The following is a 15696-nucleotide window of genomic DNA, read 5'->3' on the forward strand; positions in this document are numbered from 1 at the left end:
GTTACCATTGTATTACAGGGGAACACATCCCTATCACATTGCTGATGATATGGTCAGCTTCATTGTGTAAATGTTGAACATTGCCTTACTGACGTTAATGGCACTCAGGCTGAACATACATTTCAGAGCCTCACGCGCGGCGGGCGGCCACAGCCGCGGGTAGGGATTTATATAAATATAAAATTTATACATGAGCCGCCACTGCTTATCAGTCTCTATTGGAATCCGTCTATCTTTGTATCAAGCCCCCAGCTATATTTAAAACCCTGCCCTCCCCACATCATTAATCAACTTCATGTCCTGCTTATAGTTTTCTGCAGTAAATTTGCAGAAAAACTGAACGAAAACTACTCCGATAGTGGACTTCATGTACATATCTTCTATGCAACAAATAGGATCATATTAGTGATGTGGTAGCACATTTATTTATCTGTTACCTCTCTCTTATATTTATTCCTCTTTATGTTTCACACGTGAGGAGTCTCTATATAGCAAAAATCTCCCTATCCTTAGGTATATATGCCACTTACAAAATCACGTCCTTCAGATGCAGATAATTAAAAAAAAAAAAAAAAAAGTACCTTGCCTGTCCAGATATGGCCTTTATAATATCACATTTTATCTTGATGTATATTTTATTTTTCATAATACGCAGTTGGCATTTAGTCAGATTGAAAATAACGCTAGTACAAAATGAGGGTAGATGTCTATTATTATGCGAACACAATTAAGTTTCTCAAGACTATTGTATTCTGCCTGCATTTTTCATCAGAATGTATACCACACACATATTGGAATTCTTTTGTTATATGTGCAATCTTTTAAGTTAAAATTATAACCCCTTGGACTCTGAACTATATTACTACATAGGTCCAAAAGTGGCCTTACATTTTGTTATCAGGGGATGAAAGATGAGGACTTTTAACATCCACTACAAACCAGAAATGTCTTGAATACCTTATTCATGTTCTTCACTTGTGTTAATAATGCTTTTTGACCTCAATAAAAATATTAATAAAAAAAAAAAAGTTAGGAGTTTCTGAAGGTCAGATAAGCGGACTGAATGCCTGATGGAAGAGGTGGGTCTTTAGCTTTTTTTTTTTAAAGTCTGTAAGGACGGTGCCTCTCTGATTGCGCACGGTAAAGAGTTCCAGAAAGTAGGGGCAGCGTGGCCGATTGCTCTGGAGCCTGAGTTTGTCCTTATTCTTGGCACTGAGAGGAGGGATGTGTTGGCTGACCTAAGTGAACGGGATGGGATGTAGGGTGTCAGGAGCTCTTTCAGGTACTGTGGGCCTTGGTTGTTTAAGGCTTTGAAGGTCAGCAGGCCAATTTTAAAATATGTTCGCCATTTAATTGGAAGCCAATGCAGGGAGTGGAGAACAGGTGTTATGTGGCAGGAGCAAGTTTGATTGGTTAATAGTCTGGCTGCTGCGTTTTGTACTGTCTAAAGGCGATGGAGTTCTTTTTTTTGGGAGGCCCAAGTAAAGTGCATTGCAGTAATCTAGCCTAGAGGATACAAATGCATGGATTAATGTTGGCATATCATCCGGTGGTATTAAGTGTTGTATCCTCGCTATGTTTTTCAGATGAAAGTAGGCAGATTTTATTATGGAGGAAATCTGCTGTTTAAAAGATAGTCCAGCGTCAATCAGCACTCCGAGGTTTCGTACGTTTGCTGAACTAATGAGTTTAGAGCCTCCAAGCTCCAGGCCAGTTGGGTGATCGTGGGATATTTTTGATGCCCGGGGTCTCCTCACCAAGAGTAACTCTGTTTTGTCCGGGTTCACTTTGAGACAGCTAGCATTCATCCATTCTATGAGGTCTGTTAAGCAATTGTTTATGTGGCATGCTGGGTCTGTAGTATCTAGAGCAAAGGAGAAGTAGAGTTGTGTGTCATCAGCGTAACAATGATACCTTAGGCCATGTCGGTTAATGATGTCCCTCAGTGGTAGTAAGTAAATTGCGAATAGCATGGGAGACAGGATAGATCCTTGTGGAACTCCGCAGGCCAGTTCTGTTGGTGCTGATGAGCTTGATCCTGATATTACTCTCTGTGATCTACCAGCGAGGAAAGATTTAAACCAGTTAAGGACTGTGCCTCCTAGACCACAGATGTACTGCAAGCGCTCTATTAGAATCCTATGGTCAATGGTGTCAAATGCAGCTGAGAGGAGGATTAGAATGGAGTAATCACCTTTGTCTCTTGCCATGAGGAGATCATTTAGCACTCGGACTAGTGCTGTTTCAGTGCTGTGGCGGCATCTGAAGCCTGACTGGAAAGGATCGAATATGTTTAGGCGTAATAGATGGGCTTCCAGTTGAGTTGACACTACTTTTTCAATTACTTTCCCCAGAAATGGGAGATTGGATACTGGTCTGTAATTAGTCATGCAGTCTGGGTCTAATAAAGGTTTCTTTAGGAGTGGTTTTACCACAGCTTCTTTTAGAGGATCTGGGAAGTCTCCTGTTTTTAGTGAACACTGCACTATTTTTGTGAGGACTGTGGTGAGTGTTTCAATACATCCAGATATGAGCTGAGTTGGAGCAGGGTCTAAGTCACACGTAGTAGGGTGCAACTTTTGTATGGTGTTTTTAACTCCTTTTATATCCACATTTGTATAAGTGGCCCATAAACTGGGGCAATCTGGCATTCCATTGTAGTGGTTCTGGTGTGTAACTGTTTGGCCTGCTGTGATAGCGGTTCAGATTGAGGAAATCTTGTCTCTGAAGACGTTCGCAAATGCTTCACATTTATCCTGAGAAAAGTTGGTAGGGCTAAGCATGCATGCTGGTTTGCAGAGCCTTTCTACTGTGCGAAACAGTTGCCTGGGTCTATTGTGGGAGAGTGCTATTTCGCGTGATAAAAATGAAGATTTTTTCTGAGTTATCTTGGATTGATATTTATTTAGATGTTTGGTAAGAGCGGCTTTATCCTCTGGATCATGTGTTCTGCGCCACTTTCTCTCGAGCTTACGTCCTGTTCTTTTCATTTCTCTGATGGAGCTATCAAACCACGGTGCATTGTTGTGGGTTTGGACAGTGCGTATGCGAGATGGTGCAATGCTTTCTAGGGTGTCTCTCATGGTTTTGTTGTAGAGTCGGACTAAGGAGCTGGGGTCTTCGCAGGTGCCCATTAGTTCACTTAGATCCATATGTGATGCTACATCCAGTGGTGTCACCCCTTTTAATGAGCAGTGTTTGACCAGGTTCTGAGGCTGGTGTCTGGTTGATTGTGATACAATGGAGAAGTGAATGGAGTGGTGGTCTGACCAGGTAACTGGGTTTACAGTTACTGGTGACACTTCTAGTCCAGACTGAAACACTAGATCAAGTGTATGACCTTTTCTGTGGGTGGGAGTGGTGACGATTTGTGTAAAGCCGAATGTACTCATCAAGCTGAGGAGATCCTGCCCAAGCAGGGATAGGGTGTTGTCGATCCAAGTGTTGAAGTCTCCTAATATAAGCCATCTGGGGTGTTCAAGGATTAAGCCATATACATTTATAAATATACTACTTATTACAGTAATATATATAAGGGAACGTGTGCAATTTAAACAATATCCCCCACAATAAGGTATCTATTTGTGTTCAAAAGCCCAAAAGTTGCTTATGCTTGGTTTGGGAATATATATTTTATAATTAGAATAAAAAAAGCAAAAACTGAGGTGATATACAATACCTTACTTATTCTGTTTTGTAAAATATTGCTCTAAGTAACATCTAGGTTAAGTTATGTTTTGTTCAGAAACACTTATTTGCGTAAAGTATTATGGATTGTAAAACATTGTTCTGAATAACACCTTAGCTGAGTCTTGGTCTGTTTTCAGAAACACTTACCTGTATTATATAAGACAATCGCATTGTAAGCTTCCAACAACTCTTGTATTGTATATTATTTCTATGAGTATTTGTAATGCTATTTTTTTATACCTCAAGAAAAGAAAAAAAAAAGCTAAAAAAAATTGGTATTCACCATTGATGAAGTGCGGTGATCCATCTTCATCCAGGTGGCAAAAGATCTTCATCCTAACGGCAAAACATCTTCATCCATCTTGAGAACATCTTCAATCTTCATCCCGGGGGCAGGTCCATCTTCTATCTTCATCAGCCAATAGGATGTAAGCAGTTCTCATCCTATTGACTGATTTGAATTTGTCAACCAAAAGGAATGCAATGACATACAAAAGGCCCATTTTAAGAGCTATTGGTTGTTTATTTATAGATTAGGGTGTTTATTTTTTTTTGTTTTTTTTAAAGGGTGTCATGATACAATCATGTGGAGTAGTTGATACCTGGATTGGCTACCCAGCAGAGGTGGTATTGTGCTCTCAGCCTGGAAAGGGTTAATGTAAATTGCTTTTTCTTTGTGTGAAATCTGTTTTCAGAAAAGCTGTAAGCTAAGACCCCCCCTCCTTCCCCTCTCCTTAGCCTGTCACAGGTTTGAGGTGTTCTTTGTGTAACTGTGTGTAGGAATGTAAAACGCTCCTCCCCTTGAAGACTGATATGGTAGGACACGGCTAGCTGTGCATTGGCTAAACCTTGTTGTAAATTATAACAAGGGCGGTGTCTTTGACAAGACAAAGAAAGTTTAGTTTAAGTGTATGTAACAGAAAGACTTTTTGTTAGCTGCCTGGGTCTCCGGGATATTCTAACACTATGAAAAGCAGTTCTCCACAAATCTAAAGGAACTTGGTAATAAGTTGAATATTGTGTTTCTATTATGTTTATGTCCCATTTTCTTTTTAAAGAATTGTAACTTTGCAACTGTATGTTATTTTGAATGTCTTTATAATTTCGCCCTGTGTAACCTGTATTGATATTCTTGCTATTAAACACATAGAACATCTCATTCGGTCTTTGAGACCTAATATCTGAATTCACACTCACAAGGTTAAAGGCGCGCTACCCAATTGTTAAATTGTGTGACTTTTGGGGGGTTCCAAAACGCCCCTTTAAGTTTTGATGGTGGCAGAAATTGTTAATTCGAGCAGTGTGGACAGGATTTGGGTGTTAATGTGGTATCCCTTTTAAGGTTCTTTTGCAGAGTTACAAGGTTAAGGGAACCAGAGCTGTGTGCTATTAACCCCTTCAAGCCCACACCCCTCTATTGTGAAGTTGAAAAGGTTTGATTCGTCACAAACTGGCTGGCAGCGGTGGGGATATTTAGAGTTTTTTAGTGCTATTTGTATAGTACTAAAAGAAATAACATTTTTTTGTGTAATTTCCCAAACACAGAACTCAGTGTCTAATTACACAGACATACAGTGCAAAGAAGCAGTTCTTTTTTCCCTTCCTCTTGTTTGTTCGTGGCTACTCTCATTATGGAAGCATATAGGAAAATGCCTAAAGAGTCCCTGGAACTGCTTTGTCAGGAGACAGCCATTGCAAAACAAAGGAGCAGTTGGTCCAGGAACTGTAGCAGGCAGATTACATTCCATCAGAGCAGGAAACAGGCACAGAAAGGGTTACTGTGGAACCGGTAACCCAGGAGATGATACCTACCTACCCCTGTGAGTGCAAAGGAGTCTGAGCTACAAACAGCACTCAGGTACTTGGGGGATGCTGAACCCAAACTAGGAATGGAATTGATCCTCAAGTATCAAGAAGCAGCTGAGAGAAAGAGGGAGGCTGCAGAGAGAGAAAGAGAAAGAAGAGCGAGAATCTGCAGAAAGAGAGAGAGAGAAAGGAAAAGGATGCTTAACGGAAACATGAGCTGGAGGTTATGCAGATGAACAGAACCAGCCTGTCTCCCCAAACCAGTGAACGCGGGGAACGAGCAACAGAGAGGCCCCGCCTGGAGAATTTTCCAATGTTGGAAAAAGATACTGACTTGGATGTTTTTCTGAGGAGCTATGAGAAGGTATGCAAACAGTATCAGCTGCCCCCAGAGCAATGGGTTCGCTATTTAGCTCCTCGCCTAAAGGGTAAAGCACTGGATGTATATGCTTCACTTCTAGTGGAGGATGACAAGGACTATGAGGCCATAAAAACAACTGTTACAAACTGCTATTTATAACTGGCCCTTTAAATGGAAAATTGCCCTGCTTCCCTGGATTTTGGAGAAGCCTATTTGCCAGCCTCCTTCCTCATGACTATGGCCCCTTTAAGACTATGTCCCCAGACCTGTGAAGTGACTTGTCCCTGGCTTTCTCCCACTTGGTTCAGTGGATAGGGCTTGCTGAACCCAGTACCACACAGGCACAGTGTTCCACAGAGGGGGAGCACTGTTACAGAGGCATTGGTTTTCATTGTGTGCCATTAAGTGCTATGTGACAGACCCTTCGGTCAGAACTAAAGAGATAACTTTGTTCAGCTTCAAGAAGCATTCTAAATACAAGTTTGCTGGGATCAGCTCTAATTAGGTTTAGTGATAAAACTTTCCCATTGTCTAATCAGACTAGTATTGATAAGGTAGACTGCATTGTTTTATTGTGTGTAATGTTATCTGCTGAAGTAATGTTGTGGCCTGTCAAAGGGAGTGTCTCTCTATCTAATATCAAATGTGTGATGGGGGATTTTATGCCTCCCCCTGAGAGTGTCCTGTTTGCATGTAACCTCAATAAAAAAGCAGGCTGTGTGTCCAGCACATCAGACCTATGTTGACCCTCTAACTTGAAGCTTTGACTCATGTTTGTAGGATACAGCTTATATCACTACAGGGATTGCTATGTTTTTCATACTCCCTTAGCTACAGGGATTGCTACAGAAGGAAGAGGTTCACCTACTGGAGCCTGGTCGTAGGTCCAGGGCGCAGAGCAGACGGCGAGATACCAGCCCAGCAGCGGTGGTTCATAGAGTCTGCATTACTTATGGTGGCTACGCAGCAGTTAGAGTGTCTACGGTGCTGCTGCTCCTTTGGTGAGCGCTAGGAGCATCCTTTTCTACGGTCCAACTTCCAGCCAGCCTGGAGGCAACCGTAACAACAGCCTTATTGAAAAGTTTTAACCTCACTCCGGAATTCTACAGGAAAAAAATTTGAAGTGCAAATTTGGAGTGCAGATGACAGCTGCACAGAATATGTTGCACAGATAAGGTCTGCTTTGAAGCAATGGACTGGGGGACTAAAAGTCCTCACCCATTAGGCTTTGGAGGATTTGATGATCTTGGAGCAGTTTCTGCAAACATGGAGTCATGATGCCAGAGAATGGATTCTGGAAAGAAAGCCCAAAACAGTGGCAGAGGCTGCAGATCTGCCTAACGATTACACCAACAATAGGGCACCTGCAGGAAGGCAGGCACCTGTTCAAGCTGTGTCTCCTAAGTAGAAAAGAGCAAACAAGGCAGCAGAGAGACCATTTCATCTACACCCTACAGCCAGTGGGGCAGGGGCTACACTGGGACAGGGGGATACCCGCCGGTATTTCACTTAACCAGATGGGGCATCTGAGTTTCACCTGTCCAGAGAAGAAGAAGCCTGAGGGTGGGACTGTGGCTGGGGGACCAGTATCTGTTTTGTTTGTGGGTTGGTTCACAAGGCAAAAGCGGAGAGATAACCTACAGAGGGTATCTGTGGGTGACCATGTGGCAACAGGTCTCAGGGATAGTGGAGCTTCGGTTACCTTGGTGCATCCTGAAATGGTAAAGCCGGAGAACATTATACCAGGGAGGACTGTGTCCATTCAAGGAATTGGGGGAGTTTGCCCCGCAGTGCCTGTGGCACGAGTGTACCTTGATTGGGGTGTGGGAAAAGGTTTGCAGGAGGTGGGGATTTCTGCGGATATCCCTGTTGATGTTTTGCTGGGCAATGATTTGGGCCAGATGCTTTGTCAGTATGCCCCAGAAGACAACACCTGCAACCTGGAAGGGCCAGTAGAGGGCCCTGCACCAACTGAGGTACTGTGTGAAACTTTGGGGGACCCAGAGGGGAGGCTGGGGATGGACACATCGCTAGCTACACCAGGGCTGGAAGTATCCCACCAAAGGATGAAGAATGATTACCTTGAACATGATTGCTGGGGGGGAGCTGAGGGTTAATGCAGCTCTGCCTGTGTGTAGACCAGTAATGTCTTGTTCTAATGAAGAGGGATGTATTGAAAATGTTTGTGACAATGTTGCTTCTATTGAACCTGGTTACTGGGAGGGAGAGCCTAAGGTTAATGCTGATTTACCTGTACCAGTAATGTATTGTGCCAGTGAAAATGGTGATACTGCCATTTGATTATGACAATGTGTGCCAGGTGACCAGTCCTAGAGTAGAGAGACTGGTGAGAGGGTTGGGTTTACCCCTACTTATGAGTGAGAGTGGGGAACCGATAGAGGATGGTGCCCTAGAGGTTGCTGGATGCTGTGAGCATGTGATGCCTGATGCATTATGTGGGAATGTAAGAGGGCAGCAGGGCTGGGCAGAAGGACAGACTGAATGTGGTGTGCCAGCTGAGTGGAGTGAGCAGGGGGCAGGAGAAGAGGCATATTCTCTGGTTTCCCTTGAGGTAAAATGCACCCTTAGTGAGGGGTGTCAGACTCAGCTATACAGCTGCCAAGGAGAACAGATGAAAGGTATGTGTCCTTCTGTCTCTGAGACAGCATTGCATATGCAAGGTGGAGTGAATGGCATGGCTGGTGTAGAGGCCAGAGTACCCCCTGCCCTGTTACAGAAAGTAAGACAGGATGGGACCCTGGGTGTCTGTGGACCTCCCCTACAGTGATGGCAGATGTGAAGAAGAGGGGAAGAGAGGTGTGACTTCATCCTTCAGCTCTCCCATGGTTGTGTGTGCCCTGGATAGAGAATGTGTGGGCCCAGTAGCTGCAGTGACTAATGAACACGCTACCCCTACAGAGCATACTGGGGTAGGTGTGAACAGTGGACTATCAGGCAAGAAGTTCCCTTATTCCCCTAGTGAGTTACCCTGAGGGGGTGCTAGATCCCTTTTTTGGAGTGAGAGTGAGTGCAAGGATTGTATGATATCCTGCAAGGGAGTGTCCTCCGCAAGGGAAATTGTGTCAGTTGATGCTAACTGTTGCGGTGGGCAAATGAATGCAGAGAGTGTGCAGAAAGGGCAGATCTGGTCTTGTGAAAGAGTAAAAACTAAGATTTAGGTTGACATAGGGGATCAGTGTGGACTGACCCCCTATTTCTACCATTTTAAAAGGGGAGGTGTCATGATACAATCATGTGGAGTAGTTGATACCTGGATTGGCTACCCAGCAGAGGTGGTATTGTGGTCTCAAAAAGCAGTTCTCCACATATCTAAAGGAACTTAGTAATAAGTTGGATATTGTGTTTCTATTATTTTGACGTCCCATTATCTTTTAAAAGAATTGTAACTTTGCAACTGTATGTTATTTTGAATGTCTTTATAATTTCGCACTGTGTAACCTGTATTGATATTTTTTTTATTAAACACATAGAAAATCTAATTCGGTCTTTGGGCTCTAATATCTGAATTCACACTCTGTTGAGACAAGGTTAAAGGCACGTTACCTAATTGTTAAATTGTATGTGTTTTTGGGGGTTCCAAAATGCCCCTTTAATTTAGAAGTTTTGGTGGTGGCAGAAATTGTTAATTAGAGCAGTGTGGACGGGATTTGGGGTTAATGTGGTGTCCCTTTTAAGGTCCTTTTGTAGAGTTACAAGGTTAAGGGAACCAGAACACTGTGCTATTAACCCCTTCATGCCCACACCCCTCTATTGTGACGTTGAAAAGGTTTGATTCATCACAAAGGGGGGGGGGATTAGAATAGTAATTACTTTTTTTATTTTGGATAATTTCATTTGTTATTTTTCAGCAATTTTAGTGTTTTTTTGTAATGGTCGATGTTTAATTTTATTTTTAAGGATTTATTATTTTTAGTAATGCTAGGTTGTTTTATTTTCTGTAATGTTAGTTTTTTTGTAATTTAGTTTTTTTTTATTATTTTATTTTTTTAAGGTAGTTAGTATCTTTTTAATTTTATTTAAGTGTATTTTAATTGGGGTTAAGTTAGGGGTGTTAGGTTAGGGTGCTTAGTTTTTAGTTTAATACTTTGTGTTGTGGGGGGATGGCGGATTAGGGGTTAATAGGTAAATTAGGTATGTTGCATTGTGGGGGGATGGCGGTTTAGGGGTTAATAGTTTCATTAGATACTTTGCGTTGTGGGGGGTTGGTGGTTTAGGGGTTAATAGTTTAATTAGGTATTTGCATTGTGGGGGGAATGCGTTTTAGGGGTTAATATGTTTGTTTAGTAGTTGCAATGTGGGGGATGACGGTTTAGAGGTTAATGACTTTTATTAGTTATTGCGATGTGGGGGGATGGTGGTTTAGGAGTTTTGAATGGCGGTTTGATGTCTTTTTTTTCTTTCCAGTTTAGATTTTTACGTGTGAATTCAACATTTTGGTTAATTTTTAGTTTCACATGCAATATACTGGCACAAGTTACTGGCGAAGCATAAGTTGTGCACATTGCTGAACCTCGCCAGTTTTTTCAACTTATGCCAGTATATCATATGCCGGTGCGTGTTATGTGATTCACCCGATGTGCGAGGTGAAGTTACGTGCGAAGTGCGTTTCAGCAGTTGCGCTTAAAAATACGCCACATATGTAATCTCACTTCTGATTTCTAGTGAATGGTCTAATTTAGCCCTCCTGCGAGGTTTAAAAAGTTATATCCTTTACCTGCTGCTAATATTGATTGGTGGGAAACAGTTCCCAAAGTTGCTGGGGCCATTTCCACTTTGGCTAAACGTACTACTATTCCTTTGGAAGACCGTACTTCTTTTAAAGACCCTTTAGATAGAAAGTTAGAGTCTTTTCTTAGGGCCTTTTTACATGCAGATTATATTCTAATGCCAGCTATTTCTATTGCTGATGTAGCTGCTGCTTCAACTTACTGGTTGTCTAGTCTTTCAGAGCAGTATTGTGATAACTCTGTTAGTGCATATCTTTTGGGTTTACTCAAGAATGCCAATTCTCATTGAGTAAGATTTGAAAAATGGACTCAATTAGGTGTAAGATTTATTGTTCAGTTAGTGTATATTGAAAATAATAGGATAAAATCATGTGATGAATGAAAGAATGAGTTTGGGATCCCAAATCAAGATTTTTTTTTTTCATATTTACAACTTCGATACTATGCTGATCAACTAATGAAACTCAGAAATTTAGATTGGGATAACCTAGTTATAAAACATATTTTTTATTATTATTCTTTCAGCAATGAAATCTCTCTATCTCTACTATATATACCCCCTTATTAAAACCACAGGGAGACAGCAATTTATGATACCTTAAGGTAAAATGGGTTGTGGATGTCTCAAACTTTACTACTGATGAGTTCCGTCATAAGAACAGCCAAATCTATGAAAGGGGAATATTATATAGAACAGCAAATTAAGATATTGTATCAGACCTATATTATATCAAGGTTCTTTTCACTGTGGTTAAAAGATGACAAATTATTTTGTGTGAAATGCAAATTTAGTTGTTCAGATATCTTGCATTGTTTCAGGTATTGTCCAAAAATTTGAAGATTTTGGGGAAATCTATTGTTCTGGGCAACTAACATTTTTGAAACGATATATATACTTTTCCAAGCGTGTTTTTATTAACAACTTATAACAAACCTGGAAATGCTTCTCATCTATTAAAAATAGCTATTCTCCTCAGAAGAAAATTTATTTCTCTCAGAGAAACTAAATTCTCTTAATTTGAAAACTGTATTCTATATCAGTTCTTTTTAGAGCAAGCTAAAGTACAGGCGGAAATGAAAACCAATATTAAACACTTTTTTTTGCTAAATGGAAGGAGTATAACAAGTCATTAGATATTAAAGGGACAGTCTAGTCAAAATTAAACTTTCATGATTCAGATAGAGCATACCATTTTAAACAACTTTCCACATTACTTTTATCATTCAATTTGCTTTGTTTTCTTGATATTCTTAGTTTAAAGCTAAACATAGGTAGGCTCATATGCTAATTTCTATGCCCTTGAAGGGCACCTCATATCTGTATGCATTTGAAAGTTTTTCACAGCTAGAGGGCGTTAGTTCATGTATGCTATATAGAAAACAATGTACTCAAGCCCGTGGAGTTACCCAGGAGTCAGCACTGACTGGCTAACATGTATGCCTGTCAAAAGAACTGAAATAAGGGGGCAGTCTGCAGAGGCTTAGCTGCAAGGTAATCACAGAGGTAAAAAGTATATTAATATAACCGTGTTGGTAATGCAAAACTGGGGAATGGGTAATAAAGGAATAATCTATCTTTTTAAACAATAAAAACTCTGGAGTAGACTGTCCCTTTAATAAACAAAAAACAGTTATCCTCCCATTTAAAAACTCACAGCTAGATTACGAGTTTTGCGTTATAGTGAAAAAGAAGTGTTATCAGGTTATAACGCTACTTTTTCACTACCGCTGGTATTACGAGTCTTGCAGATTTAGGGGCACCGCACACTTTTTTGGCCTTAACGCAAATCAACTTAAGCAAATTGCGTATAGTCTTTTTCAATGGGACTTTCATAGCGCCGGTATTACAAGCTTGTCCTTGGAGGCAAAAAAGTGAGCGGTACACCCTATCCCGTCAAGATTCGTACCGCATTCTAAAGTCAGTAGTTATGAGTTTTACACTACAAAGCTGTAGCATAAAACTCATAACTAAAGTGCTAAAAAGTACACTAACACCCATAAACTACCTATTAACCCCTAAACCGAGGCCCTCCCGCATCGCAAACACTAAAAAAAAAAGATTAACCCCTAATCTGCCGCTCCGGACATCGCCGCCACTAGAATAAACATATTAACCCCTAAACCGCCGCACTCCCGCATCGCAAACACTAGTTAAATATTATTAACCCCTAATCTGCCGCCCCCAACGTCGCCGCCACTATACTATATTTATTAACCCCTAAATCTAAGTCTAATCCTAACACCCCCTAACTTAAATATAATTAAATTAAATCTAAATCAAACCTACTATTAATAACTAAATAATTCATATTTAAAACTAAATACTTACCTGTAAAGTAAACCCTAAGCTAGCTACAATATAAGTAATAGTTACATTGTAGCTAGCTTAGGGTTTATTTTTATTTAACATGCAAGTTTGTATTTATTTTAACTAGGTAGAATAGTTACTAAATAGTTATTAACTATTTAATAACTACCTAGCTAAAATAAATACAAATTGACTTGTAAAATAAAACCTAACCTGTCTTACAATAAAACCTAACCTAACCCTACAATTAAATAAATTCCCTAAATTAAATACAATTAACTAAATTCAAAACAATTAGCTAAATTACAAAAAAAACCCACTAAATTACAGAAAATAAAAAACAAATTACAAGATCTTTAAACTAATTACACCTAATCTAATAGCCCTATCAAAATAAAAAAGCCCCCCCAAAATAAAAAAACCCTAGCCTAAACTAAACTACCAATAGCCCTTAAAAGGGCCTTTTGCAGGGCATTGCCCCAAAGAAATCAGCTCTTTTACCTGTCAAAAAAAATACAAACAACCACCCCAACAGTAAAACCCAACCCCCCAAATAAAACCCTAACTAAAAAAAACTAAGCTCCCCATTGCCCTGAAAAGGGCATTTGGATGGGCATTGCCCTTAAAAGGGCATTTAGCTCTATTGCAGCCCAAACCCCTAATCTAAAAATAAAACCCACCCAATAACCCCCGAAGATCCACTTACAGTTTTGAAGAGCCGACATCCATCCTCAATGAAGCCGGGAGAAGTCTTTATCCAAGCGGCAAGATGTCCTCAACGAAGCCGGCAGAAGTGGTCCTCCAGACGGGCAGAAGTCTTCACCCAGACAGCATCTTCTATCTTCATCCTTCCGACACGTAGCGGCTACATCTTCAAGACATCCGGTGCGGAGCATGCTCTTCAATCGACAGCTTCTTCTACAATGAAGGTTCCTTTAAATGATGTCATCCAAGATGGCATCCCTTAGATTACGATTGGCTGATAGAATTCTATCAGCCAATCGGAATTAAGGTTGATAAAATCCTATTGGCTGATCCAATCAGCCAATAGGATTGAGCTTGCATTCTATTGGCTGATTGGAACAGCCAATAGAATGCGAGCTCAATCCTATTGGATGATTAGATCAGCCAATAGGATTGAAGTTCAATCCTATTGGCTGATTGCATCAGCCAATAGGAATTTTTCAACCTTAATTCCGATTGGCTGATAGAATTCTATCAGCCAATCGGAATCTAAGGGACGCCATCTTGGATGACGTCATTTAAAGGAACCTTCATTGTAGAAGAAGCCGTCGATTGAAGAGGATGCTCCGTGCCGGATGTCTTGAAGATGGAGCAGCTTCGCGTCGGTAGGATGAAGATAGAAGATGCCGTCTGGGTGAAGACTTCTGCCCATCTGGAGGACCACTTCTGCCGGCTTCATTGAGGACATCTTGCCGCTTGGATGAAGACTTCTCCCGGCTTCATTGAGGATGGATGTCGGCTCTTCAAAACTGTAAGTGGATCTTTGGGGGTTTGTGTTAGGATTTTTTAAGGGTGTATTGGGTGGGTTTTATTTTTAGATTAGGGGTTTGGGCTGCAATAGAGCTAAATGCCCTTTTTAGGGCAATGTCCATCCAAATGCCCTTTTCAGGGCAATGGGGAGCTTAGTTTTTTTTTAGTTAGGGTTCTATTTGGGGGGTTGGTTGTGTGGGTGGTGGGTTTTACTGTTGGGGTGGTTGGTTGTATATTTTTTGACAGGTAAAAGAGCTGATTTTTTTGGGGCAATGCCCCGCAAAAGGCCCTTTTATGGGCTATTGGTAGTTTAGTTTAGGCTAGGGTTTTTTTATTTTGGGGGGGCTTTTTTTATTTTGATAGGCCTATTAGATTAGGTGTAATTAGTTTAAAGATTTTGTTTTTTATTTTCTGTAATTTAGTGGGTTTTTTTTGTAATTTAGCTAATTGTATTGAATTTAGTTAATTGTATTTAATTTAGGGAATGTATTTAATTGTAGGGTTAGGTTAGGTTTTATTGTAAGACAGGTTAGGTTTTACAAGTCAATTTGTATTTATTTTAGCTAGGTAGTTAGTAAATAGTTAGTAACTATTTAGTAACAATTCTACCTAGTTAAAATAAATACAAACTTGCCTGTAAAATAAAAATAAACCCTAAGCTAGCTACAATGTAACTATTAGTTTTATTGTAGCTAGCTTAGGGTTTATATTACAGGTAAGTATTTAGTTTTAAATAGGAATTATTTAGTTATTAATAGTAGGTTTGATTTAGATTTAATTTAATTATATTTAAGTTAGGGGGTGTTAGGGTTAGACTTAGATTTAGGGGTTAACAAATATAGTATAGTGGCGGCGACGTTGGGGGCGGCAGATTAGGGGTTAATAAGAATAATGTAGGTGTCGGCAATGTCGGGGGCGGCAGATTAGGGATTAATAAGTGTAAGATTAGGGGTGTTTAGACTTGGGGTTCATGTTAGGGTGTTAGGTGTAAACATAAAATGTGTTTCCCCATAGGAATCAATGGGGCTGCGTTACTGAGCTTTACGCTGCTTTATATACAATAACGTGCAAGTTAGTACCGCACCCCTCTTACCGCAAAACTCGTAATCTAGCCGTCAGTCTTCATAATGCAAGTAAATTTAAGAGGAGAATGGTTGTATCCAGGGTCTGACCAGTGATTTATATTTGAATAATCATAAATTATCTTAAGGTGTTTTTTTTGTTTTTTTGTTGTTGTTTTTTAAATTTATTGAAAGTTCAAAAGCAAGGAGAGACACCAGTCAATATGG

This window comes from Bombina bombina, chromosome 1 (genome assembly GCF_027579735.1).
Source record: "Bombina bombina isolate aBomBom1 chromosome 1, aBomBom1.pri, whole genome shotgun sequence".
In the NCBI taxonomy this organism is placed as follows: Eukaryota; Metazoa; Chordata; class Amphibia; order Anura; family Bombinatoridae; genus Bombina; species Bombina bombina.